This window comes from Ascaphus truei, chromosome 2 (assembly GCF_040206685.1).
Source record: "Ascaphus truei isolate aAscTru1 chromosome 2, aAscTru1.hap1, whole genome shotgun sequence".
Lineage (NCBI taxonomy): Eukaryota > Metazoa > Chordata > Amphibia > Anura > Ascaphidae > Ascaphus > Ascaphus truei.
Window position 1 is genome coordinate 7,398,369 of NC_134484.1, and position 27,802 is coordinate 7,426,170.

General features: G+C 49.5%; 1 protein-coding gene and 1 pseudogene across 2 annotated transcripts in view; one reads left to right on the plus strand and one right to left on the minus strand.

Moving 5' to 3' along the window:
- Window positions 1–27,802, plus strand: part of LOC142475242 (uncharacterized) — a 228,384-nt gene that overhangs the window by 173,547 nt on the left and 27,035 nt on the right. The gene's annotated exons all lie outside the window — the stretch shown is intronic.
- Window positions 26,543–27,802, minus strand: part of LOC142475229 (uncharacterized) — a 4,280-nt pseudogene continuing 3,020 nt past the window's right edge.

Genomic DNA, 27,802 nt, shown 5'->3' on the forward strand with positions numbered 1-27,802 from the left:
AGCGTGGCCTTTAGCTCCTCATACTGCTCTGTGGGGACGTACTGGGTATTCAGACGTTCCTGCAGCGCTTGTACCTCTTTAGCAGCCTGCAGTTTTTCTTCCTGTAGCGTTTGCTGCTTCTCCTCAGCATACTGGAGGTGTGTACGCAGACCTTTCAGTTGGTTCTGCAGTCGGTGCTCTGCTTCAAACTTTTCCTTGATTTCTTCTGTCAACTGAAAATTCTCTTCTTTCAGTTCTAAGTTTTCTCTTTTTAATCTTTAATCTTGAATTTTCTCCTTTTTCAGTCTCTGTATTCTTCAGGGCCTCTTTGCAGTCCTCCTTCCATTTACGCACATCTGCTTGGAGAATGACAATCTCCTGGCGTGAGACTTCCTTCTCTAGGTTGAGGGTTTGAAGCTCCTTCTGAGAGACTTTGAGATCTGTATCAAGATTACCAATAGTTTCTCTAGCAATGTCCAGCTCCTGTGTAGTTGCTTTCTGGAAACTTTCTGGAAACTTCCAGGTCTGTGCGGCAGCTGTTGGTCTCATGATGTGAGGCATCCAGTGCTCTGCGGAGTGTCTGAACCGCTTTCTGAGATACGTCCACTTCTATCCGGACACTGTTGACCTCCTGTTGTGAGGCATTCAGCTCTATGCGAAGAGTGTGAACCTCTTGCTGGAAGACTGTCATCTGCTTCAGTGCCTCCTCATACTTCCGCTTTAGCATAGCCACCATTTTATCAGATTGGCTCTGCTTTTCTTCCATGGCGGAAATAGTAGCCTTTGCAGTATCTAGCCCAGTCTTGAGATCCTCCAATTCGGTCTTGGCTAAAGAGTAAATTGTGAGCACATCTTTTTGTAGCTTCACGTTATTTTTCTGTAGCTCTGTGTAACCATCTTCCTTTTGTTTCAATTGTTCACGGAGCATATCACAGTCATGCCTGGCATTTTTCAGGGCATCTTCAGGGCTGGTCAAGGGATCGTCACTCACTGGTTCCGGCTCCACTTCCCTGGGATGGTTGGTTGAGGGTTCCTCACTGTTGGCACCGGACAGACACTTCTTTGGGGTACACGACTTCTGCCTTGGGCCCTCTGGATATTCGGTTAACCATGGGACGAATTCTCCATTTTCTCTAGGCTGCAGGGCAACTCAGTCCCCCTTTTCCTCCACAGGATCTGCGGACGTGTCTGTTACTTCCATGGTAAGTGAAGAACGGCTTTTCTTTTTCTTCCTTTTTGATTTGGATGACACCGTCCCTTCAGGGATACTGGGGTCTCCATCATTTGAAGTTTTAGCAGTGTCACTGGATCCACCCGGCTTTTCTTGCAACTGTAATAGCTGACGGAAATATTCGGTGATCCACTGCTCCCGCTCTGTCTCCTGCTGATCATATTCGTCATCAAAGGGAGCGGTCTTTTCTGTTCATGCCGAGTTCAGGCACCCCCACCATTCTTGGGGTGTTTTGTGGGTGTGACTCGGTTCCGCTTCCCCGTAAGAGATGTCTTCCTCTTTATTGGACTGGAAGGGCCACTCTTCCGTGGGGTAGGGTTCATTACAGGAACGCTGCATCTTGTCCTCCATTTTTAGGCTATCAGGTGTCATTTTCTTCCTGACCTCAAGAGGCGCTATTGCAGCTGTTGCCACTCTATTTGCTAGAACCCCCAATTGTGGTAGTTCTACAGGTGGGCATATCCTGCGTGCAGAGGTCGCAGCTCTCACAGGCATTTCCGTAGAATATCTGTTTCTTGGATAAGTTTTACAATATCAGCAGAACTGTGCATGCATTTTCTCTTATCAGGTATACAAGATGTGCAGTTGCTTAGGTAAAAAAAAGTCTATTTGCTTTACACCATTTTCTTGCTAGGTGAAATCCCTCCGCTTCAGCAACAGAATTTGGTTTTCTGCCTGAGTTCAGTAATTTTCAGTATCATCTTTGGGTATTATAGCATTCACACTTCACACTTTGGTTGTCTGTTTTCTCCCAAGATATACAGTATATAGGCAGATTTTTACTTGCAGAAAAACATTCTTTGCAGTGGACTATTTCTTTCATTCCTGGCAGGGAGACTCAACACTCAGCAAATGGCTTTGAAATACCTTTTTCCTTTATAGGGCAATTTTACACTCAGCATTTGTTTGCTAAAAATTCCCTTGCTTCAGCACAGTCTTTGTATCCATTTTCACACTTTTCTGCATATACTCCATTCACAGCTGGTAGCCCTATGCGGTGTGGCAACCTTTATTTGCAAAATCAGTACCACTCATGGGTCACCATATGTATTCACTGCTTCAGTGAAACTTTTGAAAACAACAAACACCTATCCCTTTTTAAGGGCTGACTCACTTCTTGAACTCTGACTATGGCTAGAAGGCAAAATCCCTATTTCAATTACTGTATTACACTTTGTGATAGGTAATTAAAGGTTTACCTGCTTCAGCAGTCTCTCTCCTCTTGGGATTGGGGCAAAGAGTCCATCTGTGTTTTTGTAAGTTTCAGTGCAGTGTAAGTTTCAGTGGTGTGTACACCTTTAACTCTGATCTCTGCTGCATGAGAGGTTTTTTGTTTTTTTTCTCCAAGTTGTTTAGACTGTTTGTAGGCAAAAAGCATAACAAAAAATTTGGGTGAGGAAGGGGGTGGTGCAGAAGGTGGATGCAGATGGGCTGCGCACCACCCAGCTACTGAGGGGGCTCTTCCCATTGCATCTGGTGTCCGTACGCGTTAGTGGCTGCCTCGTGCCAGGACAAGCATTGGCGTTTGACGACCTAATGGACCAGGTCCAAGCACATGAGATTGTGCTGCTGGGGCGTGACTTAACCCCGGGAAAGAAGGCGACGGGTGGGGTCAAAGATACCAAGAAGTCGGAAACTAAAGCCGAGACGTCCGGAGATGGGGACCCAGACAAGGAGGACCCGGAGGCGCCTGCAGCTGCCTGGAAGAGCCCTGTGTCGGGACGAACCTTGCCACCCTTCCGAGATAACGCCTACCATAGTAAACTCCAGTGCTATGCTTGTGGAAAGATGGGGCACATCCGAGCGCACTGCCCTTCCCTATGGAGAACGGCGTCTCGACCGGCCAAGTCCATGCTGTGTACCCCACAGGACGGCGGAGCCGCGGCCCAGCCCTTGATGAGTAATCGGATTGGACCAGCCGCCATTGTCAGGGTGGTGATTGAAGGGATCTATGCCTCTGTGTTGATGGATATGGGGTCTCAGATGACCATAGTGTATCGACCCTTCTACGATCAACATTTACACCGACTGCCGCTGTTATCAGCTCACTCCTTACGGTTGAGAGGGCTGAGCCACGAGGACTACCCCATTGATGGAGTGGTGAAGGTACACCTGGACATTCCCCAGCTGCACACCGGCAAGCACCATCCCATGGAAGTGGAAGCCTTGGTGTGTCCAGAACCACAAGATCATCCCAGTGCTCCGATGATCATGGGAACCAACACCGACATTGTACAATCGGTGATCCGCATGTACTTGCAGGAAACGGGTGAATCCCCGTTGCTGGCCCTAGCTACGTGCCCGGCATTACAAGAGGCTTGCGGTAAAATTCGACTGAAGAGGAGCATGGAATGCTGTAAAGTCAAGAGCGGGGCTTGACCGAGATTCTTCCCGGGGAAGGGAGAATGGTGACCGCCACCTGTCACTACCCTGCCAGACGCCCGGAGGATCAGCTATTCTCCTCGGAAAGCACGACACGGGATGATCAGCGGCTCGGCTACCAAGTATTAGCTTCAGTAAAAAAATGGACGGGGAAAATTCCGTCTCGAACTTGGGTATATGTGCAAAACATCTCCCCGTACCACATGTGCATTGATCGCCGGCAGCCTTTGGGTCGAATCTACCCCGTGACTCCAGAAAGAAAGGCCGTAGGTGAACGCCTGGTGGCCACCAACCATGCAGTAACTCCCCTGTTGGCATTTGACTTTGGAAATTCGCCGCTAACAGAGGACTTGAGAAGAAGACAGCAGACCAAGCTGGAAGAATGACGGGAGGTGTTCTCCACGAGTGATATGGATGTGGGGTGCAGTCGCAGCGCCCACCCACCATTCGGTTGAGCGACACCGCACCGTTCCTGGAGCATTCCCGCCGCATATCACACTGAGACGTAGAAGAGGTGAGGAGACTACTAGCTGAAATGGAGAAAGCTGGTATCGTTCAAGGGTCACGCAGTCCGTACACCTCCCCCATCATGGTGGTTCGCAAGAAGAATTGGACAGTGCATCTCTGCGTAGACTATAGGATGCTGAACAAATCGTACGGTGCCTGATCAGTACACTCTCCCACGCATCGAAGACCTTCTGAACGCCTTGACAGGAAGTAAATGGTTCAGTGTTCCAGATCTGAGGTCGGGGTACTATCAAGTGCCCATGGATCTGGAAGATCAGGGGAGAACAGCCTTCATCTGTCTGCTAGGGTTCTACCAGTTCACCCGTATGCCGCAAGGGATCTGCAGGGCTCCTGCCACCTTTCAGAGGTTAATGGAACAGACACTGGGAGACATGAACCCGCAAGAATGCTTGGTGTACCTGGACGACATTATAGTGTTCGGGATGACGCTGGAGGAGCATGAGGAGCGGCTAATGAAGGTGTTGGATCGACTTAAAAAGGAGGGCCTCAAACTGTCCCTGGATAAATGCAAATTTTGCCGCACGTCAGTGACCTACGTGGGCCACATTGTATCAGCTGAAGGGATATCCACCGACCCAGGGAAGATAGAGGCCGTGGTGAATTGGCCCAGGCCCAATAACGTCCAGGAACTTCGATCCTTCTTGGGGTTCTGTGGCTTCTACCGGCGATTCGTGGAGGGCTACTCAAGCAAAGCTAAACTCTTGAAAAACCTCTTAAAGATCTATCCTGAGGACACGGGCAGGAAAAACACCACGGCACAGACGCCATTTGGAGAGAAATGGACCTCTGCTTCTGAGCAAGCTTTCTTGAAACTGAAAAACAGTCTAACGAAGGCCCCAGTGCTGGCCTACGCCGACCCTGACCGAGAATACGTGCTACACGTGGATGCCAGCTTCAGTGGATTGGGAGCAGTGTTGCACCAGAAATATGACACAGGGCTCTGCCCCGTGGCGTATGCGAGTCGAAGCTTGACCCCAAGTGAACAGAACTATCCTGTCCACAAGTTGGAGTTCCTAGCCCTCAAGTGAGCTGTAGTAAACAAGTTACACAATTACTTGTATGGGGTACAGTTTGAAGTTCGGACAGACAATAACCCAATGACGTACATCAACACATCCGCCAAATTAGATGCGACAGGTCACCACCGGTGGTTGGCGGCGCTGGCTAACTATCGTTTCAACCTCAAGTATAAACCAGGGCCCACCAACGTAGGGGCCGATGCTTTGTCACGAAGACCTGGGCTTAAACCTATCATGGATGAGGAGGTGTGGGAACAAATTCCGGTGCCTGGCATACGTGCTCTATGCTCACTAGCCGCAGTAGTCAACGACCAGGTAGCATTCTCGGAGCTAAGAGTAGCCGACTCATTAGGGTGTCAATCCCGTGCAGTTCCCCGGGCTTACCGAGGCTTGGAGGGAATGAACATTACGGAGGACAAAATCATTTCTTGGAAAGAGTTGGTGCAGCATCAAATTCAAGATCCAGTGGTGGAATTAGCTCGCCAAGCCCTGCAACATGGAAATCCCTCTATTCTTAAGCAAGCCCCTAGGGAATTGGCAAAACTATTGTTGAATGAGTTCGGAAAGTTCGAACTGGACAACTACCTCCTGTATCGGGTCATACCATACCACAATCATCCCGACCGGTGACAGCTATTCCTGCCTAAGATTCTGAGGAATATGGTCCTCAGGGCCCTACATGATGATCATGGCCATCTGGGCATTGACAAAACTTTCGGGTTACTTCGGGACCGATTCTACTGGCCGAAGATGAGAGAATCCGTGGAATTGCATTGCCGGCAGTGTACTCGCTGCATACCGAGGAAGACTCTCTCCACTCGGGCGGCCCCCATGGCACATCTGAAAAGCTCAGGCCTAATGGAGTTGGTGTGCATGGACTTCTTGTGCATCGAGCCAGACTCCCGAGGCATCGGTAACGTACTAGTGATTACAGACCACTATACAAGATACGCCCAAGCGTTCCCCACCAAAGATCAATGAGCGGTGACCGTGGCTAGAGTATTGTGCGAGAAATACTTAATTCATTATGGATTACCGAACAGGCTACACTCAGATCAAGGCAGGGATTTCGAGAGCACTCTCATTAGAGAACTGCTGAAATTGTTGAATATAGCTAAGTCACGAACGACCCCGTACCACCCAGAAGGAGATGCTATGCCTGAATGGTTCAACCGAACGCTACTTGACATGCTGGGGACATTAACAGGCTCTCAGAAGGCAGAGTGGAGCAAGCATGTAGAGACGCTGGTGCATGCCTATAACTGCACTCGCCACGAGTCTACAGGGTATACTCCATATTTCTTGATGTTTGGAAGAGAAGCTAGGCTGCCCGTGGATGTGCGACTGCGGATATCTACCGATGGGGTATCCAACCGGATGCACTTCTGATATGTACAAAGACTACAAGACAGTCTGCAGCAGGCCTATAAATTGGCTGAAAAGACGGCGGCGCAATTAAATGCAAGCAACAAAATACGCAATGATCACAAGGTGAGACAAAGAGATTCGCCCGGGGGATGCTGTTCTCCTTCGTAATTTAGGCATTCCCGGAAAGCACAAATTGGCTGATCAGTGGAGAAATGGGGTGTATGAGGTGGAATCGCAGATGCTTGGCCTACCGGTGTACCATATCAAGGACTCCGAAAGCCGGGTAAAGGTATGGCATAGGAATCATCTGCTCCCCATACCTCAAGTAGGGGACAACGAATTGGAAGTGCCCACTGTTTTAATTGATGGAGAAGCTGAAAATACAGAGGATGGCACAGAGACTGTAATAAATGCCACCTCTGAGAATCCTATGGAGGGAACCTCTCAAAGGGGCCTTCTGGCCGCACGGGCATTTCCCGAAGGAGCTACGGGTAAGAGCCCCTTGGTCCAATGACAGATACGCTGACCCAAGTGGGACAGCCGCTAGATCCGCAGAGCCCGTGCTTTGTGCCACAAAAAGACCTTGTCAATCTATCAAGCCCTTCAAGGGCAGAATTAGAGGTGCCTAATGAAACTTGCTAATCTCCAGAGGAGGTAGCCGAAGAGCAACTTTGCAGAAGCCAAAGAACTGGTCAACCTCCAATGAGGATGGCTTATGATCAATTCGGTGCACCCCATTATGAGGCTCAGCAGTGGGCTCGCCGCAGAGTACAATCTGTACTGGTAATGTTCAATGAAATGTGCAATTTGATATAGAGTGATAAGTAAGATGTACTGTGTTGCGTTTTTTTTTATATAATATTCTCTGTATAGTTATGTAGGTGTAGCCCAAGCGAGGACATTGGATTCTGCAAGGGGGAGAATATAAGGGTGTGGTAGGAACCTATATGTGTGTTCGGAGGGAGTGAGGCAGGATCCGCGGCGGCACGGTAGTACAGGGCACCGCCATGTTGTTGCTCAACCTTGCAGAAGGCACTGATAGAGTGGAAAGGTTGCGCATGTGCAATGGAAGCACGTGAACGACGGGCCCGTAAGAGAAAGGCTCCATAGAGGAACTACAACTCCCATGAGCCCTAGGGTGGTCACCAGATGGGAGGAACCAATCGGAAGGCTAGGATGACGGGAGGAGGAAAGGGAAGCGTGGGGGAGAGACCACGCTAGGCAGAGGAGATCTGGAAGGAGCCGGAGGAGGTAGCGTGAGTGCAGGGTGTCAGTGACCCGCCTGCATAGGATAGCTTTACCCCGCAGACCCTTAGGAGTATCCCCTGAGTCACAGTAGGCTGCTGTGCTGCAGGGATGCCCTATAGTGGAAGCGATTGTCACCTTACTGAATATTGGTTAGGGACAAAGTACAGAGTTGCGGCGGTTGCAGTCATCTGGGACCAGACGGCTGGACACCGCAACATCTGTAGGTCAAGGGTCGGATGCGTCTGATCCTTTGCGAAGTGTTGCCGGTCACAGCCGTGCACCAACTCCGGTCAACAAGCGCTGATCCCGCCTTAGGCATAACTCTTTGGGGACACTTGTGAGTGGCCAAAGGCCTAATTACACAAAGCTATCGTTCTATCATTATTGCATGGACACGGTGTGTGGGGCACGCGGTGACGGGACTGAGACATACTCATAAGAGCGTGGCTGAGCCACTATTGTACAGGACAATATTCCCTAGGGGTGTGGCTGAGCCACTTGTGTTATAAGGACATTAACAGTTAGCGGCATTAGAGTATAAGTATAGTGTTATAGCGTTATATTATAAATGTATGAATTTTGTGTTATTGCAATGGTTCATAGGAAGTAATAAGATTATTATTGCACACAGTAAAACTAGTTGCACGCATTGTGTTGGTATGTTTCTTGCCCAGGGGAATCTTACATGACGGGAATCCTGGGTAAGTGGAGGCGCTGCGCTATAAGTGTTACCCCAGGCTCCCAGCTAGCAGAGGCTCAGATCTCCTGGAGCCAAAGGTGCGTGCAGTTACCCGTAGTCTCTTAGAGTGTCAGAAAAAGGGCTACATTTGGAGGCGCTGCTGAGAGATCAGACCTGGGGTGCCCTATAATTTTTTTCTCAACTGTGCAACAAGTTTTTTTCCCGCCACGTTTGTGCCCTCGCAGCTTGGGGTGCGCAAGTGGGCCAAGCGGCATGAAATTCCGCTGACATGTGCCATCGGCCTGGGACACGTTCCCGCTACCCTCTCCCTTGGCACTGTGACCGACCATGTCAGGAAACTCCCGCTCATGGACACTGCCCGAGTGCAAGATCACTATTACGACCGGGAACAGAATTGGCACAAGATACTAATTGTCACTGCCCAGGACATATGCCGCAAAGCACTGCCTTTAGTATTACTTTTGCCCGAGGCTCCCGGCATCCACTGTCCGATAGTACAGGTGGATTCCACCGAACCACTGGCTGCGTCCACGCCACAGAGGGGATACTCTGGCTCGTTAGGTACCGTCACAACCAGCTCTGACCGCACCCCTGAGAACAGTTTGAACCCGCTGCAATGGGCCTAGGCACTTCATTCACTCCCTCAGCCATCAGGCCAGCGTTAAGTAGAACCAGTATGTCAAGTCTAGACGCCTACTCCCCCGCAGGGGGTAGCCTACTGGATAATGCCTCTATCCCTGTGCTTCGAACTGGACAACTACCTCCTGTATCGGGTCATACCATACCACAATCATCCCGACCGGCGACAGCTATTCCTGCCTAAGATTCTGAGGAATATGGTCCTCAGGGCCCTACATGATGATCATGGCCATCTGGGCATTGACAAAACTTTCGGGTTACTTCGGGACCGATTCTACTGGCCGAAGATGAGAGAATCCGTGGAATTGCATTGCCGACAGTGTACTCGCTGCATACCGAGGAAGACTCTCCCCACTCGGGCGGCCCCCAGGGCACATCTGAAAAGCTCAGGCCTCATGGAGTTGGTGTGCATGGACTTCTTGTGCATCGAGCCAGACTCCCGAGGCATCGGTAACGTACTAGTGATTACAGACCACTATACAAGATACGACCAAGCGTTCCCCACCAAAGATCAACGAGCGGTGACCGTGGCTAGAGTATTGTTGGAGAAATACTTAATTCATTATGGATTACCGAACAGGCTACACTCAGATCAAGGCAGGGATTTCGAGAGCACTCTCATTAGAGAACTGCTGAAGTTGTTGAATATAGCTAAGTCACGAACGACCCCGTACCACCCAGAAGGAGATGCTATGCCTGAACGGTTCAACCGAACGCTACTTGACATGCTGGGGACATTAACAGGCTCTCAGAAGACGGAGTAGAGCAAGCATGTAGAGACACTGGTGCATGCCTATAACTGCACTCGCCATGAGTCTACAGGGTATACTCCATATTTCTTGATGTTTGGAAGAGAAGCTAGGCTGCCCGTGGATGTGCGACTGCGGATATCTACCGATGGGGTATCCAACCGGATGCACTTTTGATATGTACAAAGACTACAAGACAGTCTGCAGCAGGCCTACAAATTGGCTGAAAAGACGGCGGCGCAATTAAATGCAAGCAACAAAATACGCAATGATCACAAGGTGAGACAAAGAGATTCGCCCGGGGGATGCTGTTCTCCTTCGTAATTTAGGCATTCCCGGAAAGCACAAATTGGCTGATCGGTGGAGAAATGGGGGTGTATGAGGTGGAATCGCAGATGCCTGGCCTCCCGGTGTACCACATCAAGGACTCCGAAAGCCGGGTAAAGGTATGGCATAGGAATCATCTGCTCCCCATACCTCAAGTAGGGGACAACGAATTGGAAGTGCCCACTGTTTCAATTGATGGAGAAGCTGAAAATACAGAGGATGGCACAGAGACTGTAATAAATGCCACCTCTGAGAATCCTATGGAGGGAACCTCTCAAAGGGGCCTTCCGGCCACAGGGGCATTTCCCGAAGGAGCTACGGGTAAGAGCCCCTTGGTTCAACGACAGATACGCTGACCCCAGTGGGACAGCCGCTAGATTCGCAGAGCCCGTGCTTTGTGCCACAAAAAGACTTTGTAGATCTATCAAGCCCTTCAAGGGCAGAATTAGAGGTGCCTAATGAAACTTGCTACTCTCCAGTGGAGGTAGCCGAAGAGCAACTTTGCAGAAGCCAAAGAACTGGTCAACCTCCAATGAGGATGGCTTATGATCAATTCGGTGCACCCCATTATGAGGCTCAGCAGTGGGCTCGCCGCAGAGTACAATCTGTACTGGTAATGTTCAATGAAATGTGCAATTTGATATAGAGTGATAAGTAAGATGTACTGTGTTGCGTTTTTTTTTATATAATATTCTCTGTATAGTTATGTAGGTGTAGCCCAAGCGAGGACATTGGATTCTGCAAGGGGGAGAATATAAGGGTGTGGTAGGAACCTATATGTGTGTTCGGAGGGAGTGAGGCAGGATCCGCGGCGGCACGGTAGTACAGGGCACCGCCATGTTGTTGCTCAACCTTGCAGAAGGCACTGATAGAGTGGAAAGGTTGCGCATGTGCAATGGAAGCACGTGAACGACGGGCCCGTAAGAGAAAGGCTCCATAGAGGAACTACAACTCCCATGAGCCCTAGGGTGGTCACCAGATGGGAGGAACCAATCGGAAGGCTAGGATGACGGGAGGAGGAAAGGGAAGCGTGGGGGAGAGACCACGCTAGGCAGAGGAGATCTGGAAGGAGCCGGAGGAGGTAGCGTGAGTGCAGGGTGTCAGTGACCCGCCTGCATAGGATAGCTTTACCCCGCAGACCCTTAGGAGTATCCCCTGAGTCACAGTAGGCTGCTGTGCTGCAGGGATGCCCTATAGTGGAAGCGATTGTCACCTTACTGAATATTGGTTAGGGACAAAGTACAGAGTTGCGGCGGTTGCAGTCATCTGGGACCAGACGGCTGGACACCGCAACATCTGTAGGTCAAGGGTCGGATGCGTCTGATCCTTTGCGAAGTGTTGCCGGTCACAGCCGTGCACCAACTCCGGTCAACAAGCGCTGATCCCGCCTTAGGCATAACTCTTTGGGGACACTTGTGAGTGGCCAAAGGCCTAATTACACAAAGCTATCGTTCTATCATTATTGCATGGACACGGTGTGTGGGGCACGCGGTGACGGGACTGAGACATACTCATAAGAGCGTGGCTGAGCCACTATTGTACAGGACAATATTCCCTAGGGGTGTGGCTGAGCCACTTGTGTTATAAGGACATTAACAGTTAGCGGCATTAGAGTATAAGTATAGTGTTATAGCGTTATATTATAAATGTATGAATTTTGTGTTATTGCAATGGTTCATAGGAAGTAATAAGATTATTATTGCACACAGTAAAACTAGTTGCACGCATTGTGTTGGTATGTTTCTTGCCCAGGGGAATCTTACATGACGGGAATCCTGGGTAAGTGGAGGCGCTGCGCTATAAGTGTTACCCCAGGCTCCCAGCTAGCAGAGGCTCAGATCTCCTGGAGCCAAAGGTGCGTGCAGTTACCCGTAGTCTCTTAGAGTGTCAGAAAAAGGGCTACATTTGGAGGCGCTGCTGAGAGATCAGACCTGGGGTGCCCTATAATTTTTTTCTCAACTGTGCAACAAGTTTTTTTCCCGCCACGTTTGTGCCCTCGCAGCTTGGGGTGCGCAAGTGGGCCAAGCGGCATGAAATTCCGCTGACATGTGCCATCGGCCTGGGACACGTTCCCGCTACCCTCTCCCTTGGCACTGTGACCGACCATGTCAGGAAACTCCCGCTCATGGACACTGCCCGAGTGCAAGATCACTATTACGACCGGGAACAGAATTGGCACAAGATACTAATTGTCACTGCCCAGGACATATGCCGCAAAGCACTGCCTTTAGTATTACTTTTGCCCGAGGCTCCCGGCATCCACTGTCCGATAGTACAGGTGGATTCCACCGAACCACTGGCTGCGTCCACGCCACAGAGGGGATACTCTGGCTCGTTAGGTACCGTCACAACCAGCTCTGACCGCACCCCTGAGAACAGTTTGAACCCGCTGCAATGGGCCTAGGCACTTCATTCACTCCCTCAGCCATCAGGCCAGCGTTAAGTAGAACCAGTATGTCAAGTCTAGACGCCTACTCCCCCGCAGGGGGTAGCCTACTGGATAATGCCTCTATCCCTGTGCTTCGAACTGGACAACTACCTCCTGTATCGGGTCATACCATACCACAATCATCCCGACCGGCGACAGCTATTCCTGCCTAAGATTCTGAGGAATATGGTCCTCAGGGCCCTACATGATGATCATGGCCATCTGGGCATTGACAAAACTTTCGGGTTACTTCGGGACCGATCCTACTGGCCGAAGATGAGAGAATCCGTGGAATTGCATTGCCGACAGTGTACTCGCTGCATACCGAGGAAGACTCTCCCCACTCGGGCGGCCCCCAGGGCACATCTGAAAAGCTCAGGCCTCATGGAGTTGGTGTGCATGGACTTCTTGTGCATCGAGCCAGACTCCCGAGGCATCGGTAACGTACTAGTGATTACAGACCACTATACAAGATACGACCAAGCGTTCCCCACCAAAGATCAACGAGCGGTGACCGTGGCTAGAGTATTGTTGGAGAAATACTTAATTCATTATGGATTACCGAACAGGCTACACTCAGATCAAGGCAGGGATTTCGAGAGCACTCTCATTAGAGAACTGCTGAAGTTGTTGAATATAGCTAAGTCACGAACGACCCCGTACCACCCAGAAGGAGATGCTATGCCTGAACGGTTCAACCGAACGCTACTTGACATGCTGGGGACATTAACAGGCTCTCAGAAGACGGAGTAGAGCAAGCATGTAGAGACACTGGTGCATGCCTATAACTGCACTCGCCATGAGTCTACAGGGTATACTCCATATTTCTTGATGTTTGGAAGAGAAGCTAGGCTGCCCGTGGATGTGCGACTGCGGATATCTACCGATGGGGTATCCAACCGGATGCACTTTTGATATGTACAAAGACTACAAGACAGTCTGCAGCAGGCCTACAAATTGGCTGAAAAGACGGCGGCGCAATTAAATGCAAGCAACAAAATACGCAATGATCACAAGGTGAGACAAAGAGATTCGCCCGGGGGATGCTGTTCTCCTTCGTAATTTAGGCATTCCCGGAAAGCACAAATTGGCTGATCGGTGGAGAAATGGGGGTGTATGAGGTGGAATCGCAGATGCCTGGCCTCCCGGTGTACCACATCAAGGACTCCGAAAGCCGGGTAAAGGTATGGCATAGGAATCATCTGCTCCCCATACCTCAAGTAGGGGACAACGAATTGGAAGTGCCCACTGTTTCAATTGATGGAGAAGCTGAAAATACAGAGGATGGCACAGAGACTGTAATAAATGCCACCTCTGAGAATCCTATGGAGGGAACCTCTCAAAGGGGCCTTCCGGCCACAGGGGCATTTCCCGAAGGAGCTACGGGTAAGAGCCCCTTGGTTCAACGACAGATACGCTGACCCCAGTGGGACAGCCGCTAGATTCGCAGAGCCCGTGCTTTGTGCCACAAAAAGACTTTGTAGATCTATCAAGCCCTTCAAGGGCAGAATTAGAGGTGCCTAATGAAACTTGCTACTCTCCAGTGGAGGTAGCCGAAGAGCAACTTTGCAGAAGCCAAAGAACTGGTCAACCTCCAATGAGGATGGCTTATGATCAATTCGGTGCACCCCATTATGAGGCTCAGCAGTGGGCTCGCCGCAGAGTACAATCTGTACTGGTAATGTTCAATGAAATGTGCAATTTGATATAGAGTGATAAGTAAGATGTACTGTGTTGCGTTTTTTTTTTATATAATATTCTCTGTATAGTTATGTAGGTGTAGCCCAAGCGAGGACATTGGATTCTGCAAGGGGGAGAATATAAGGGTGTGGTAGGAACCTATATGTGTGTTCGGAGGGAGTGAGGCAGGATCCGCGGCGGCACGGTAGTACAGGGCACCGCCATGTTGTTGCTCAACCTTGCAGAAGGCACTGATAGAGTGGAAAGGTTGCGCATGTGCAATGGAAGCACGTGAACGACGGGCCCGTAAGAGAAAGGCTCCATAGAGGAACTACAACTCCCATGAGCCCTAGGGTGGTCACCAGATGGGAGGAACCAATCGGAAGGCTAGGATGACGGGAGGAGGAAAGGGAAGTGTGGGGGAGAGACCACGCTAGGCAGAGGAGATCTGGAAGGAGCCGGAGGAGGTAGCGTGAGTGCAGGGTGTCAGTGACCCGCCTGCATAGGATAGCTTTACCCCGCAGACCCTTAGGAGTATCCCCTGAGTCACAGTAGGCTGCTGTGCTGCAGGGATGCCCTATAGTGGAAGCGATTGTCACCTTACTGAATATTGGTTAGGGACAAAGTACAGAGTTGCGGCGGTTGCAGTCATCTGGGACCAGACGGCTGGACACCGCAACATCTGTAGGTCAAGGGTCGGATGCGTCTGATCCTTTGCGAAGTGTTGCCGGTCACAGCCGTGCACCAACTCCGGTCAACAGGCGCTGATCCCGCCTTAGGCATAACTCTTTGGGGACACTTGTGAGTGGCCAAAGGCCTAATTACACAAAGCTATCGTTCTATCATTATTGCATGGACACGGTGTGTGGGGCACGCGGTGACGGGACTGAGACATACTCATAAGAGCGTGGCTGAGCCACTATTGTACAGGACAATATTCCCTAGGGGTGTGGCTGAGCCACTTGTGTTATAAGGACATTAACAGTTAGCGGCATTAGAGTATAAGTATAGTGTTATAGCGTTATATTATAAATGTATGAATTTTGTGTTATTGCAATGGTTCATAGGAAGTAATAAGATTATTATTGCACACAGTAAAACTAGTTGCACGCATTGTGTTGGTATGTTTCTTGCCCAGGGGAATCTTACATGACGGGAATCCTGGGTAAGTGGAGGCGCTGCGCTATAAGTGTTACCCCAGGCTCCCAGCTAGCAGAGGCTCAGATCTCCTGGAGCCAAAGGTGCGTGCAGTTACCCGTAGTCTCTTAGAGTGTCAGAAAAAGGGCTACATTTGGAGGCGCTGCTGAGAGATCAGACCTGGGGTGCCCTATAATTTTTTTTCTCAACTGTGCAACAAGTTTTTTTCCCGCCACGTTTGTGCCCTCGCAGCTTGGGGTGCGCAAGTGGGCCAAGCGGCATGAAATTCCGCTGACATGTGCCATCGGCCTGGGACACGTTCCCGCTACCCTCTCCCTTGGCACTGTGACCGACCATGTCAGGAAACTCCCGCTCATGGACACTGCCCGAGTGCAAGATCACTATTACGACCGGGAACAGAATTGGCACAAGATACTAATTGTCACTGCCCAGGACATATGCCGCAAAGCACTGCCTTTAGTATTACTTTTGCCCGAGGCTCCCGGCATCCACTGTCCGATAGTACAGGTGGATTCCACCGAACCACTGGCTGCGTCCACGCCACAGAGGGGATACTCTGGCTCGTTAGGTACCGTCACAACCAGCTCTGACCGCACCCCTGAGAACAGTTTGAACCCGCTGCAATGGGCCTAGGCACTTCATTCACTCCCTCAGCCATCAGGCCAGCGTTAAGTAGAACCAGTATGTCAAGTCTAGACGCCTACTCCCCCGCAGGGGGTAGCCTACTGGATAATGCCTCTATCCCTGTGCTTCGAACTGGACAACTACCTCCTGTATCGGGTCATACCATACCACAATCATCCCGACCGGCGACAGCTATTCCTGCCTAAGATTCTGAGGAATATGGTCCTCAGGGCCCTACATGATGATCATGGCCATCTGGGCATTGACAAAACTTTCGGGTTACTTCGGGACCGATTCTACTGGCCGAAGATGAGAGAATCCGTGGAATTGCATTGCCGACAGTGTACTCGCTGCATACCGAGGAAGACTCTCCCCACTCGGGCGGCCCCCAGGGCACATCTGAAAAGCTCAGGCCTCATGGAGTTGGTGTGCATGGACTTCTTGTGCATCGAGCCAGACTCCCGAGGCATCGGTAACGTACTAGTGATTACAGACCACTATACAAGATACGACCAAGCGTTCCCCACCAAAGATCAACGAGCGGTGACCGTGGCTAGAGTATTGTTGGAGAAATACTTAATTCATTATGGATTACCGAACAGGCTACACTCAGATCAAGGCAGGGATTTCGAGAGCACTCTCATTAGAGAACTGCTGAAGTTGTTGAATATAGCTAAGTCACGAACGACCCCGTACCACCCAGAAGGAGATGCTATGCCTGAACGGTTCAACCGAACGCTACTTGACATGCTGGGGACATTAACAGGCTCTCAGAAGACGGAGTAGAGCAAGCATGTAGAGACACTGGTGCATGCCTATAACTGCACTCGCCATGAGTCTACAGGGTATACTCCATATTTCTTGATGTTTGGAAGAGAAGCTAGGCTGCCCGTGGATGTGCGACTGCGGATATCTACCGATGGGGTATCCAACCGGATGCACTTTTGATATGTACAAAGACTACAAGACAGTCTGCAGCAGGCCTACAAATTGGCTGAAAAGACGGCGGCGCAATTAAATGCAAGCAACAAAATACGCAATGATCACAAGGTGAGACAAAGAGATTCGCCCGGGGGATGCTGTTCTCCTTCGTAATTTAGGCATTCCCGGAAAGCACAAATTGGCTGATCGGTGGAGAAATGGGGGTGTATGAGGTGGAATCGCAGATGCCTGGCCTCCCGGTGTACCACATCAAGGACTCCGAAAGCCGGGTAAAGGTATGGCATAGGAATCATCTGCTCCCCATACCTCAAGTAGGGGACAACGAATTGGAAGTGCCCACTGTTTCAATTGATGGAGAAGCTGAAAATACAGAGGATGGCACAGAGACTGTAATAAATGCCACCTCTGAGAATCCTATGGAGGGAACCTCTCAAAGGGGCCTTCCGGCCACAGGGGCATTTCCCGAAGGAGCTACGGGTAAGAGCCCCTTGGTTCAACGACAGATACGCTGACCCCAGTGGGACAGCCGCTAGATTCGCAGAGCCCGTGCTTTGTGCCACAAAAAGACTTTGTAGATCTATCAAGCCCTTCAAGGGCAGAATTAGAGGTGCCTAATGAAACTTGCTACTCTCCAGTGGAGGTAGCCGAAGAGCAACTTCGCAGAAGCCAAAGAACTGGTCAACCTCCAATGAGGATGGCTTATGATCAATTCGGTGCACCCCATTATGAGGCTCAGCAGTGGGCTCGCCGCAGAGTACAATCTGTACTGGTAATGTTCAATGAAATGTGCAATTTGATATAGAGCGATAAGTAAGATGTACTGTGTTGCGTTTTTTTTTTATATAACATTCTCTGTATAGTTATGTAGGTGTAGCCCAAGCGAGGACATTGGATTCTGCAAGGGGGAGAATATAAGGGTGTGGTAGGAACTTATATGTGTGTTCGGAGGGAGTGAGGCAGGTTCCACGGCGGAACGGTAGTACAGGGCGCCGCCATGTTGTTGCGCAACCTTGCAGAAGGCACTGATAGAGTGGAAAGGTCGCGCATGTGCAATGGAAGCACGTGAACGACGGGCCTGTAAGAGAAAGGCTCCATGGAGGAACTACAACTCCCATGAGCCCTAGGGTGGTCACCAGATGGGAGGAACCAATTGGAAGGCTAGGATGACGGGAGGAGGAAAGGGAAGCGTGGGGGAGAGACCACGCTAGGCAGAGGAGATCTGGAAGGAGCCGGAGGAGGTAGCGTGAGTGCAGGGGGTCAGTGACCCGCTTGCATAGGATAGCTTTACCCCGCAGGCCCTTAGAAGTATCCCCTGAGTCACAGTAGGCTGCTGTGCTGCAGGGATGCCCTATAGTGGAAGCGATTGTCACCTTACTGAATATTGGTTAGGGACAAAGCACAGAGGTGCGGCGGTTGCAGTCATCTGGGACCAGACGGCTGGACACCGCGACATCTGGAGGTCAAGGGTCGGATGCGTCTGATCCTTTGCGAAGTGTTGCCGATCACAGCCATGACCGGATGGTATTAATTACATCAAGTGCACCAACACCGGTCAACAGGCGCTGATCCCGCCTTAGGCATAACTCTTTGGGGACACTAGTGAGTGGCCAAAGGCCTAATTACACAAAGCTATCGTTCTATCATTATTGCATGGACACGGTGTGTGGGGCACGCGGTGACGGGACTGAGACATACTCATAAGTGCGTGGCTGAGCCACTATTGTACAGGACAATATTCCCTAGGGGTGTGGCCGAGACACTTGTGTTATAAGGACATTAACAGTTAGCGGCGTTAGAGTATAAGTATAGTGTTATAGCGTTATATTATAATTGTATGCATTTTGTGTTATTGCAATGGTTCATAGGAAGTAATAAGGTTATTATTGCACACAGTAAAACTGGTTACACGCATTGTGTTGGTATGTTTCTTGCCCAGGGGAATCTTACATGACGGGGATCCTGGGTAAGTGGAGGCGCTGCGCTATAAGTGTTACCCCAGGCTCCCAGCTAGCGGAGGCTCAGATCTCCTGGAGCCACAGGTGCATGTAGTTACCCATTGTCTCTTAGAGTGTCAGAAAAAGGGCTACACTTATATCGTATAACTTATCTACCTATAACTGTTCTTCCCGAGCTCTCCGAACTTTCTATAGCTAATTAACTATATAATTAGAAACTATGCTACCTATCCGCCCCCATTCTTCAATCCCCCATAAACTTTTAAGTCTAATAAATCTAAACATATGAACCTTTAACCTCTACCATGGAACTTAACTAGCTATATTTACTAAAACAGCTAAGCCTGTGCGCAACGTCATGTAGCCTTCCTTGTTTCTTAGTCCCTTCAGTCCGTGCGCTTCCTATGATGAGGCGTATGGGAGTGTGACTCCAAGTCCATTACCCCACCCCCCCTCTGTGCCCCCCCATGTCCCCTACTCTACCCCCCCATGTGTCCCCCCATGTCCATTACCCTCCTCCCCCTGTGTCCCCCCATGTCCATTACCCCCCATCCCCCCTCCCCGTGTCCCCTCATGTCCATTACACCCCTTCACCCCTCCCCGTGTCCCCCCATGTCCATTACTCACCCCATGTACTGTCCCAAACATGATCTCGGGCATGACATACTGCGCACCGTGACTTCCACATATTCATCATTGCCTCTCTGCCCTCCAGCCTTCTGTTCCTTTAAAATTGTGAGCCCCGTGTGGGCCGGACGTCATCCCGCCCGCGAAAGGCAGAGTAGTTCCCGCTCCGTTCGGGGAAGGAGCAGGACAAGATGGCTGCCGCATCAAAATTGCGTGCAGACCAGCTCCGCTCCTGGGACCCCCTCCCCCCCCAACCGCCTGTACTACAGAGGCAGGTCTATTTGGGTCCCGATAGAGCCCCAAACATAAAGTAAACAAAATTATAGATAGATCGCGTCGATCAAAGTGCAAGGAAGGGGACCGGAGAGCACACTGGGAATCAGGGATAGTGAGAGGTATAGCCAGGAGGCATATTTAGAAGCCATAGCTAGAAGCCATAGCTAGAAGGCATAGTCAGAGGGCATAGTTAGAAGGCATAGTCAGAGGGCATAGCTAGAAGGCATAGTTATAGGACATAGTTAGAAGATATAGCTAGCAGCCTAAATAGAAGCATAGTTAGAAGGCATAGTTAGGAGCATAGTTAGAAGCACAGCTAGAGGCATAGTTAGAAGGCACAGTTAGAGGCATAGTTAGAAGGCACAGTTAGAAGTGCAGTGAGAAGGTATAATTACAGTAGAAGCATAGTTGGAAGCGTAGTTAGAAGGCATAGTTAGAAGCGTAGTTAGAAGGTACAGCTAGAAGACATAATTAGAAGCATAGATAGAAGGCATAATTAGAAGCATAGATAGAAGGCATAATTAGAGGCATAGTTAGAAGTTGCGACTCCGCTGGATCATCTTCTTCAAAGGTGGCAAGGTACATCTCTCCAGGGCAGGACATCAGTTTGGACTCGCCGCCGCTCCCTCCTCCGCATCAGGTCGGGTAGCACCTACTCTGCTCCATGTCGGTGCGGGCGATCTTCTCTCCTTTCCTGCTGACCGGGGGGATCCCTGAGCCGCTCCGCCTGCGCCTAGTCTGCTCAGGAAGACATCGCCCTCCTCCACTTTCCTTAAGGTATGTGCCACCCCGTTTTTAAGCACCATTAGTGCACAAGGGAAGAGCCATCTGTATTTTATCTTGTGGTCTCTCAACACTTTAGTTATTGGTGCCAGAGTTCTTCTTTTGGCGAGGGTGACCGGGGAAATGTCCTGAAAGATCTGGAATTTTATCCGTTCATATTCCATATTTTTAGTGTCTCTTGAGATCCTGCAAACCTCTTCTTTTATTTTATAGTGGTGGAATCGCATAATTATATCCCTCAGGGGGTCTCCGCTTTGCGGTCTCCCCCTAAGTGCACGGTGGCATCTATCCAGAATAAATTAATTGTCAGGCTTACCTGGGAATAGATGGTCCAGCCATTTTCTTGTGAAATCCTCTGGGTCAGAGACACTCTGGCACTCCTCTTAGGCGTATATTGCATCTCCTGTCCCTGTTTTCAGCATCCTCTATTTTATCTTCCTAGGATCTGACTTGTGCAGAAAGTGTAGCTTCTGTTTTCTGTGTCTGTGCCAGTTCCGTGGTAGTCTCATCAGCTTTTGTTTTCAAAGCATCTGTCCACTCTCCCAGTGCATCCAGATCTTTCCTTATGGCCCAGAGTTCAGTTTTAAAAAACTTCTTCATTTGGGCACAGAACTCCTTGAGATCTTTGCGCCTCACTATCTCCTGATCCCCTGGCTCAGTTTCTGGAGTATCTGTGTCTGGGTCTGACAGTGCGGGCTGTGCAGGCGTCTCCATCTTATCTGCCTGTGCTGCTTCTCCTTTTTTGAAATAGGTAGACACAGGTTGCGTTTTCATGCGAGTTACCTTGTTTGTCGCCATCACCGTATGTTCACTGATGTTTTGTAATCTAAATCGCTGTGAAAGTTGCGCTGCTATTGAAGTTATTTAATTATTTAGCCCTGGTGAGAGTGGAGCTCAGAACTAAGCTGCCATTCACCTCAACGTCGTGGCCACGCCCCCAAAATCAATATTTTTAATGCTCGATCGCCTGTAAGAGCCGTGCATGGGGATGCAGCGTCTCCATACAGCTTACAGGATGCATTTTTTCCTATCAGCTATCGCGCTGTACAATTTATAGCACAATAGCACTGATACAAAAAACAGCTCGCACCATAGTGATTTTTTTTTAATCGCACTTAAAGTAATTGCCTTCACTTCTTAGTGAGTCCCGCTTTTGGCTTCATTTATTAAGCGTGATTAATAATGTCATACTTGCACCCAAAGGCAGTGATTTTATCACTACTCTGTGACTCGCCCCCTAAGTAACTAAAAAGGAAGAAGGTTCTTGTGTAAAATGCAAACGGGAAAGTGGATTTAAAGCGCCTTTTGGGAGAGGGGCAAAATCTAAAAAATTCATAGAATAAGGTTGATCAGTTTATCTCAAGTGTATCTCACTGTATCTCATGTGTAGATTTGAAACATCTTATCTTTCGCTATTATTTGGGAATTTTGAATAACAAAAAGATAAAGTAAAGAAGCAATAATTCCCGAAATTAGTAATTGTAACACATATTCCACCCCCCCACCCCCAATCACAGATAGGGACCATGAGGGGAAATCAACAGATGCTACCAGGTGTGGTGCAATAGCTGATAGGCTCACAGGTGGCCTGAACCTCCGCCACTCGGAGCCTGGGGTGTATCCTGAAATGTACTGCTTACAGCGCCTCCACCTGTGCAGGGATTCTAGTGTGTAGAATAACCCCTTACACAGAACCACATACAGTAAGTACTTACACTAGCGTATGGATAAAAACAATTTACTATATGCACTAACACATAACACATCACAATACATCAACAATGGCTACACAGTAGTGTCACCCTTTTAACCTGGCCTCACTGGGCCTCAACCCCACCTCCATCCACCCAAGTGTCTCAAAAGTCCCACAACCCCACCCAAGTGTGGAACATCGCTGCCCACTAATATGAGGTTTGTAGTTGGTGCACTTGGTGAATGGATGGTACCTGCCGGGTGTGTCCACACCTGGGCGCGCAGATGCTGTACTTGGCTGATGGATCCGAAAGCGTGATCCACAAAGCTTCCGCTCTTGACGCGTGGGGTGGCGTCCCGCCAGACAATCCCACCAGGAAGATAGTCTCTATCTTGAGTGATGGTCAATTGTCAGGGGCTCGCAGCACTGCAGCTGTGTCCCTGAACTTAACAAATAACTAAAGGGGCAAAGCACCTACCTACAGTAGGGCCTGTCCCTGTCGCAACCACAATCTGGGTTATGGCTCAGGGCCTACCTGGGGCCTAGGGGGGTAACCTGGCCTAGTATAGGGGCTACTGCCCCCTACACACACCCTTCCCTAACCTGCTCCCAGCTCTGACTAATTCATGTGCTTCACTGTCTGCTTCCTGACTCTGCACACAACAATGTATCCACATGCGGCATGAGAATCTGTAATCCTTAGTGGCTGTCATGCTGCATGGGATCTGGGTGAAAGGGCAGTCCCCAGAGGCTGCTGGCAATTGTAGTCCACTCAAGACCTCTTTTGCATTGGGGCAGCATACTCTATGTGTAATGGCCGCCGCTACTCTCCACTGAGCTTGCACAACTCTGTAATGGCCGCCACACTGCCCTAGCTGTGCTTGCGTGACTTCTAGGGGTTCCTGCACTACTGAGCGCCATCTGTGACCTGCCTCCCTCTCTGTAATGGCCGCCGCATTGTGTCTGCGCATTCGCAACCCTCCGCGTCTGCGCAACCCTCTGCGCCTGCTCTGACACAACCAAGATGGCGGTGCTCTGCCTCCGTCGCCACCGGGAGCCCCCGGCAACGCGCTCACCCCCGCAGCTGCCCGACAGGGCTCAGGGTTTCCCACTACTCTGCGCAGGTGAGGGGGCCAGGGGGGACCCTGTTACATAATAGTAATAGTGACCCTGGCAAAAAAGCTTATATTAAGGAATTGGAATATGACCATATGTATACCCTGTTCCTTTATGTAACTGTATTTGTAACCATGTAATATTTGTTTTAACTCTATGCCCAGGACAAACGTAAAAATGAGAGGTAACTCTCAATGTATTACTTCCTGGTAAAACAGTTTATAAATAAATAAAATAAATAAATATGCTCCTAATATAACAGAACTAAATGGGAATTAATGTCGATAATGTTCTGTGATAGAAGAGAGGCAATAAAAGAGAAAGGAGTTAACAAATATTTGTATTTTCTTCCGACAACGCAAAAAGAACAGTTAGTAAATGTGTTTGAGGGATAAAGGTGGTTTCTATTACACCAGATGATGATAAAGTAGAGGAGTGTATACACAAGCAGCATAAATAAGGGTGCTAAGCCAGTCATGAAGTCATGAAGGGGTTAAGATAGGAATTTATACGAAAATGATTTGCAATATGTTATATAATGCACTTATTTCATTCACTGACAGCAAAATGTACACTGCTTTTTCTGTTTATGTTCGTGTATGATTTAATTTAGCATAATTTAATGTTTGGTTACTTAGGGAGATATACGTGATGTTGTATCTGTTTATAGGGAAATGGCATACGATGTAAAATTTTTGTTATGAAAAATACAGAAAAATAGTATGACAAAAAAAAAAAAGGAAATGGCCGGGATATCTGTATATACAGGGCTTTTTTTCTGTGATGGTACAGTGTACTGGCACCTTTCACCTTCTCTTCCTGCCCCTCATCTCCGGCATCTTCTCCTTGCGATGACGTGTCGCCAGCTGGCCTACCTTGTCGTTAAGTTTTTGCTGCATATCCCTACAGTCAAGCTTCTTCGGACGCACTGGACCCCGGGTAACTGAATTCCGACCGACAACTACCCACGTCACTGGCCGGGTAATTGGCAGAGGCGGGAGTATGACAATCTTCGCCAAGCACATCGATGGGTATGTCCCTGAGTGGGTAGACAAAGGGGCTTCCACCAGGTGGGGAATTGGGGAACTGTAGGTATTGGGGAACAGAGGGCTCCAGTACCACTAAATCTCTGCGACTGTCAACTAGCAGGGTGTTCCACTTGGCGTCTTGGTCTATGAGGACATCCACCAGGCGGGCTTTGGAGAATCCCGGTAGTTGTCTTAGGGCCGTTTGTAATGTCTCTAAGGGCAAGGCCATAGGAACTTAACTCACTGCCACTACGCGGCGGGCGGGTGTTTGCATCTGCCGCGCCCATTCGCGCACGCTCTGACGCGAGGGGAGAGTCATTCTGGACAGGTGGCTGTGTAAATTTAGAATTGGGGAACCCCAGGTCTGATCTCAGCAGCGCCTCCAAATGTAGCCCCGTTTCTTATTGAATACAGTGCACTACCAATGCTGTTCAACCTGTTGGCTCGCAGGGCCTAAGCCTCCGCCACGGAGAGCCTGGGGCAACTCATAGGAATACTGATAACCTCTTACCAAGTGCAGCGCCTCCACCTGCGATGGCTCCCAGCAGAGTGGAAGTTGTTCCTCACAGGACAATAAGGTACTACTCCACACACAGCATATACAATGACCAATGATTTTACTAATGGCAACCATAACCTTGAATATCATCAAACAGGTGTCCCTCTCTATGGGAGACACTATGCTACTGCGTCTCGCAGGACGCGACCCCTTCACCGTGTACCCACACCGTGTCCAGTTTCCAACACCCAAAATCCCCACCCCCAAAGTGAGGTATATGTGTGTGTGACTGCGCAGCCACTATGTTCTGATCTTATAGTTGGTGCACTTAATGATGTTACCTGCCGAGCGCTCCAGCACTCGGGCCTGCCAAGGAACTTCACAAAGTATCCGACGATGAAGGAACTCCAGGAATACCTTCCGGGCGATCCCACCCGGTTGGCGACTACTGTGCTGGCCGAGGTCTGAGCCCAAACCTCTGGTATGATACTGCAACAGTTTCTGGGTGTACAACTCTCCTTCTGATACTAAGGGGACTGTTTCCAATCTGATGGCCTGTCCCTACATCCGCTTCACTCACGGTGACTCAGAGCCTAACTGAGCCGGGGGTATGTGGCCTAGTGTAGGGGCAGAGCTCCTTCTCCTTCCTCCTCCTGATCGGCTCTAACCGGCGTGCTCCCCTACGCAACCTCCTAACTCTTCCTCTCAATATTCCGCCCGCCCTATACGCTCCCTGGTGTCACCTGGTCTCGCTATGGCTGCTGGGACTCATAGGAACAGCTCCTCTTTCGCGGGCTCTCGCAACCTCTTACTGCGCATGCGCGACCTCTGCTCCATCACAACCTCCATGGGCTCACCGCGCATGCGCGAACACCAAACATGGCGGCGCCCTACTCGCTCGGGTCACTGCAGAGCCTCCGATGTGCCGAAACACTCCCTGCACGCTGAAATAAGGGTAATCCTGGGGATGTGGCTACATATAATACTTATTACATTCACTGACAGCAAAATGTAAACTGCTTTTTCTGTTTATGTTCCTGTATGATTTAATTTAGTATAATTTAATGTTTGGTAACTTAGGGAGATATATATGTGATGTTGTATCTGTTTATAGGGAAATGGCATACGATGTAACATTTTTATTATGAAAAATAAAGAAAAATAGTATGACAAAATAAAAAGACAATGGCCGGGATATCCGAACGGAGGCGAAATGTGAAGCGGAGAGGTGCCATGTGGTGAATTGTGCCGGCGGTGATGCGTGGTGGTGGTGCACTGGTTTGGTCATGGCCAAAAGTCCTAGACCGCATGCATGGGGCTCTTCTTCTTAATCCAACTCCTCTCCGTGATGTCTGTCCCGGGTGCTGCCATCGGTGATGAGTATACTGTATATACAGGGCTTTTTCTGTGATGGTACAGTGTACTGGCGCCTTTCACCTTCTCTTCCTGCCCCTCATCTCCGGCATCATCTCCTTGCGACGACGTGTCGCCATGAGAAGAATGACGTCACACCAATGCGACGTAGCTGGAGATGAGAAGCAGGAGAAGGTAAGAGGCCCCGCTCCCACCAAACTCCCATTCGGGTACCGGCAACTATATTTCTTACCAAAAAAAGCACTATACAGTATATAAAATATTTATTTTCAATTGAGGTTATATTGCACATTTAGCCGTACTTTTTGAAGTCTCTCTATGTATATGACAAACATAATAAGATGTTTATTATCACGTTATTAAATTATATGATTTCTGTGTACTGCAGGTGCAGATAAGAACCGGTCCATTTCAGGTTATTAAACATAGGGAGATGGGATGAAAGAATTTATGCTTTTATTCTTTGCTCCCAATATATCTGTTTTATAATAAGGAGCGAAAAAAAGGGGAAAAAATGGAGAAGATGGAGTTAACAATTCTAGTATCAAAATAATTTCCGCTTTGGGCCCCCCTGCTTCCCGAGATATTTACCTCGGAAGGGGGTGCTGGTAGCAGCTCTTGCTGGGCTAGTTGGGGTTATCAAAATGGCAGCTTATATGTCCCGTGGGCCAAAAGGAAGCCGTGACGTCATCCCCTTCCAAGGTAAGTATCCTGGGAAGCAGGGGATCCCTGGTGCTGCAATTAACCCGGTTCAGCTCAGGAGACCCCCTGCTTCAAACCAATTAAAAAAACAACCAACAGCATGGACATATGCAACATTTATCTTTAAATAAAACTACAATGGGGATTATATAAATAACTTGCTTTTAAAAAGTTATAACTTATCCTTTTAAAATGCTTATTTTATACATAATAAAGTAAAGTCACTTTTCAATATAATTTACATTGACACAGATTCTAAGCCCTCGCTCAGGCAAACCCCAGATATTAAGCACACATTTGCACTTATATTGTGCGTGTTATCCCTAAACAAGAGAGAGAGATCTCTCCCCCGTGTGTCCTCTTGTATCTGATCAGGCTTGATAAGTCACTAAATCCCTTCCCACATTCCCCACATACATACGGTCTCTCCCCTGTGTGTGACCTCTTGTGTTCCCTCAGGCTGGATAAGTCACTAAATCCCTTCCCACATTCCCCACATACTGTCGCGGCCGAGTTTATTTGAGCATTTGCCCGGTCTCGGCCGCGATAGTAACCGGGCGCGCCGGGGTGTCCCGGGCGCGCACCGAAGCCTCGGAGGAGCGCCCTCCGATCGGGGCTTTCCCCCTCCCCTCTCCGGGTCCGCCGGCTCCCCCGGAACCCCCCACATCGCGGCACACCAGGGCTGCCTCGGGGAGCCCTGGACACGCGTGCAGGGGGCGCAGGCACCCGATGACGCGTGACCGTGCA